A 5,190-nucleotide genomic window follows, 5' to 3' on the forward strand; every position below is an offset into this window, starting at 1 on the left:
AAAGCAGCTCTACTGGTCTGGTTCTCTGGCTCTAAAGCAGCTCTGCTGACCTGGTTCTATGGCTCTAAAGCAGCTCTGCTGACCTGGTTCTCTGGCTCTAGAGCAGCTCTGCTGACCTGGTTCACAGGCTCTAAAGCAGCTCTGCTGACCTGGTTCTCTTGCTCTAGAGCAGCTCTGCTGACCTGGTTCTCTGGCTCTACAGCAGCTCGGCTGACCTGGTTCTCTGGCTCTAAAGCACCTCTGCTGACCCGGTTCCATGGCTCTGAAGCAGTTCTGCTGATCTGGTTCTCTGGCTCTAGAACAGCTCTGCTGTCCTGGTCCCTTGGCTCTAAAGCAGCTCTGCTGACCTAGTTCTCTCCCTGTAAAGCAGCTTTGCTGACCTGGTTCTCTGGCTCTAAAGCAGCTCTGCTGACCCGGTTCTATGGCTCTAAAGCAGTTCTGCTGACATGGTTCTGTGGCTCTAGAGCAGCTCTGCTGACCTGGTGCTCTCCCTCTAGAGGAGCTCTGCTGACCTTGTTCTCTCTCTCTAAAGCAGCTCTACTGACCTGGTTCTCTGGCTCTAGAGCAGCTCTGCTGACCTGGTTCTCTGGCTCTAAAGCAGCTCTGCTGACCTGGTTCTATGGCTCTAAAGCAGCTCTACTAGCCTGGTTCTCTGGCTCTAAAGCAGCTCTGCTGACCTGGTTCTATGGCTCTAAAGCAGCTCTGCTGACCTGGTTCTCTGGCTCTAGAGCAGCTCTGCTGACGTGGTTTACAGTCTCTAAAGCAGCTCTGCTGACCTGGTTCTCTGGCTCTAGAGCAGCTCTGGTGACCTGGTTCTCTGGCTCTACAACAGCTCGGCTGACCTGGTTCTCTGGCTCTAAAGCAGCTCTGCTAAACCGGTTCTATGGCTCTAAAGCAGTTCTGCTGATCTGGTTGTCTGGCTCTAGAACAGCTCTGCTGTCCTGGTCCCTTGGCTCAAGAGCAGCTCTGCTGACCTAGTTCTCTGGCTCTAGAGCAGCTCTGCTGACCTGGTTCTCTGGCTCTACAGCAGCTCGGCTGACCTGGTTCTCTGGCTCTAAAGCACCTCTGCTGACCCGGTTCTATGGCTCTGAAGCAGTTCTGCTGATCTGGTTCTCTGGCTCTAGAACAGCTCTGCTGTCCTGGTCCCTTGGCTCTAAAGCAGCTCTGCTGACCTAGTTCTCTCCCTGTAAAGCAGCTCTGCTGACCTGGTTCTCTGGCTCTAAAGCAGCTCTGCTGACCCGGTTCTATGGCTCTAAAGCAGTTCTGCTGAAATGGTTCTGTGGCTCTAGAGCAGCTCTGCTGACCTGGTGCTCTCCCTCTAGAGCAGCACTGCTGACCTGGTTCTCTCTCTCTAAAGCAGCTCTACTGACCTGGTTTCTCTGGCTCTACAGCAACTCTGCTGACCTGGTTCTCTGGCTCTAGAGCAGCTCTGCTGACCTGGTTCTTAGGCTTTAGAGCAGCTCTGCTGACCTGGTTCTCTGGCTCTAAAGCAACTCTGTTGACCTGGCTCTCTGGCTCTAAAGCAGCTCTGCTGGCCTGGTTCTCTGGCTCTAAAGCAGCTCTGCTGACCCGGTTCTATAGCTCTAAAGCAGTTCTGCTGTCCTGGTCCCTTGGCTCTAGAGCAGCTCTGCTGACTTGGATCTTTGTCGCTAAAGCAGCTCTGCTGACCCGGTTCTATGGCTCTAAAGCAGTTCTGCTGACATGGTTCTGTGGCTCTAGAGCAGCTCTGCTGACCTGGTTCTCTGGCTCTACAGCAGCTCGGCTGACCTGGTTCTCTGGCTCTAAAGCACCTCTGCTGACCCGGTTCTATGGCTCTGAAGCAGTTCTGCTGATCTGGTTCTCTGGCTCTAGAACAGCTCTGCTGTCCTGGTCCCTTGGCTCTAAAGCAGCTCTGCTGACCTAGTTCTCTCCCTGTAAAGCAGCTCTGCTGACCTGGTTCTCTGGCTCTAAAGCAGCTCTGCTGACCCGGTTCTATGGCTCTAAAGCAGTTCTGCTGAAATGGTTCTGTGGCTCTAGAGCAGCTCTGCTGACCTGGTGCTCTCCCTCTAGAGCAGCACTGCTGACCTGGTTCTCTCTCTCTAAAGCAGCTCTACTGACCTGGTTTCTCTGGCTCTACAGCAACTCTGCTGACCTGGTTCTCTGGCTCTAGAGCAGCTCTGCTGACCTGGTTCTTAGGCTTTAGAGCAGCTCTGCTGACCTGGTTCTCTGGCTCTAAAGCAACTCTGTTGACCTGGCTCTCTGGCTCTAAAGCAGCTCTGCTGGCCTGGTTCTCTGGCTCTAAAGCAGCTCTGCTGACCCGGTTCTATAGCTCTAAAGCAGTTCTGCTGTCCTGGTCCCTTGGCTCTAGAGCAGCTCTGCTGACTTGGATCTTTGTCGCTAAAGCAGCTCTGCTGACCCGGTTCTATGGCTCTAAAGCAGTTCTGCTGACATGGTTCTGTGGCTCTAGAGCAGCTCTGCTGACCTGGTTCTCTGGCTCTACAGCAGCTCGGCTGACCTGGTTCTCTGGCTCTAAAGCACCTCTGCTGACCCGGTTCTATGGCTCTGAAGCAGTTCTGCTGATCTGGTTCTCTGGCTCTAGAACAGCTCTGCTGTCCTGGTCCCTTGGCTCTAAAGCAGCTCTGCTGACCTAGTTCTCTCCCTGTAAAGCAGCTCTGCTGACCTGGTTCTCTGGCTCTAAAGCAGCTCTGCTGACCCGGTTCTATGGCTCTAAAGCATTTCTGCTGACATGGTTCTGTGGCTCTAGAGCAGCTCTGCTGACCTGGTGCTCTCCCTCTAGAGCAGCTCTGCTGACCTGGTTCTCTCTCTCTAAAGCAGCTCTACTGACCTGGTTTCTCTGGCTCTAGAGCAGCTCTGCTGACCTGGTTCTCTCCCTCTAAAGCAGCTCTGTTGACCTGGTTTCTCTGGCTCTAGAGCAGCTCTGCTGACCTGGTTCTCTGGCTCTAAAGCAGCTCTGCTGACCTGGTTCTATGGCTCTAGAGCAGCTCTACTGACCAGGTGCTATCCCTCTAGAGCAGCTCTTCTAACCTGGTTCTCTCACCCTAAAGCAGCTCTACTGACCTGATTTCTCTGGCTCCACGGCAGCTCTTCTGACCTGGTTCTCTGGCTCTAGAGCAGATCTGCTGACCTGGTTCTCAGACTCTAAACCAGCTCTACTGACCTGGTTATCTGGCTCTAAAGCAGCTCTGCTGACCTGGTTCTCTCCCTCTAAAGTAGCTCTGCTGACCTGAGATCTCTGGCTCTACAGCAGCTCTGCTGACCTGATTCTCTGGCTCTAGAGCAGCTCTGCTGACCTAGGTCTTAGGCTCTAGAGCAGCTCTGCTGACCTGGTTCTCTGGCTCTACAACAGCTCTGCTGACCTGGTTCTCTGGCTCTAAAGCAGCTCTACTGACCCGGTTCTATGGCTCTAAAGCAATTCTGCTGACCTGGTTCTCTGGCTCTATTGCAGCTCTGCTGACCTGGTCCCTTGGCTCTAAAGCAGCTCTGCTGACCTGGTTCTCTCCCTCTAAAGCAGCTCTGCTGACCTGGTTCTCTCGCTCTAAAGCAGTTCTTCTGACCTGGTTTCTCTGGCTTTACAGCAGCTCCGCTGACCTGGATCTCTGGCTTTAGAGCAGCTCTGCTGACCTGGTTCTTAGGCTCCAGAGCATCTCTGCTGACCTGGTTCTCTTGCTCTAAAGCAGCTCTGCTGATCTGGTTCTCTCCCTCTGAAGCAGCTCTGCTGACCTGGTTTCTCTGGCTCTAGAGCAGCTCTGCTGACCTGGTTCTCTGGCTCTAAAGCAGCTCTGCTGACCTGGTTCTATGGCTCTAAAGCAGCTCTGCTGACCTGGTTCTAAAGCAGCTCTGCTGGCCTGGTTCTCTGGCTCTAAGGCAGCTCTGCTGACCTGGTTCAATGGCTCTAGAGCAGCTCTGCTGACCTGGTTCTCTGGCTCTGCAGCAGCTCGGCTGACCTGGTTCTCTGGCTCTAAAGCAGCTCTGCTGACCCGGTTCTATGGCTCTAAAGCAGATCTGCTGATCTGGTTCTCTGGCTCTAGAACAGCTCTGCTGTCCTGGTCCCTTGGCTCTATAGCAGCTCTGCTAACCTGGTTCTCTCTCTGTAAAGCAGCTCGGCTGACCTGGTTCTCTGGCTCTAAAGCAGCTCTGCTGACCCTGTTCTATGGCTCTAAAGCAGTTCTGCTGACATGGTTCTCTGGCTCTAGAGCAGCTCTGCTGACCTGTGATCTCCCTCTTGAGCAGCTCTGCTGACCTGGTTCTCTCTCTCTAAAGCAGCTCTACTGAGCTGGTTCTCTGGCTCCAGAGCAGCACTGCTGACCTGGTCCCTTGGCTATAAAGCAGCTCTGCTGACCTGGTTCTCTCCCTCTAAAGCAGCTCCGCTGACCTAGTTCTCTCGCTCTAAAGCAGCTCTGCTGACCTGGTTCTCTGGCTCTAAAGCAGCTCTGCTGTCCTGGTTCTCTGGCTCTAAAGCAGCTCTGCTGACCAGGTTCTCTCCCTCGAAAGCAGCTCTGCTGACATGGTTTCTCTGGCTCTACAGCAGCTCTGCTGACCTGGTTCTCTGGCTCTAAAGCAGCTCTGCTGACCTGGTTCTCTCCCTCCAAAGCAGCTCTGCTGGCCTGGATCTCTGGATCAAAAGCAGCTCTGCTGACCTGGTTCTCTGGCTCTAAAGCAGCTCAGCTGACCTTGTTATCTCACTCTAAAGCAGCTCTACTGACCTGGTTTCTCTGGCTCTACAGCAGCTCTGCTGACCTGCTTCTCTGGCTCTAGAGCAGCTCTGCTGACCTGGTTCTTAGGCTCCAGAGCATCTCTGCTGACCTGGTTCTCTTGCTCTAAAGCAGCTCTGCTGATCTGGTTCTCTCCCTCTAAAGCAGCTCTGCTCACCTGGTTTCCCTGGCTCTAGAGCAGCTCTGCTGACCTGGTTCTATGGCTCTAAAGCAGCTCTGCTGACCTGGTTCTCTGGCTCTAGAGCAGCTCTGCTTACCTGGTTCACAGGCTCTAAAGAAGCTCTGCTGACCTGGTTCTCTGGCTCTAGAGCAGCTCTGCTGACCTGGTTCTCTGGCTCTACAGCAGCTCGGCTGACCTGGTTCTCTGGCTCTAAAGCACCTCTGCTGACCCGGTTCTATGGCTCTGAAGCAGTTCTGCTGATCTGGTTCTCTGGCTCTAGAACAGCTCTGCTGTCCTGGTCCCTTGGCTCTAAAGCAG

The sequence above is a fragment of the Triturus cristatus genome, chromosome 1_1, assembly GCF_964204655.1.
Source record: "Triturus cristatus chromosome 1_1, aTriCri1.1, whole genome shotgun sequence".
NCBI classification, from domain to species: Eukaryota; Metazoa; Chordata; class Amphibia; order Caudata; family Salamandridae; genus Triturus; species Triturus cristatus.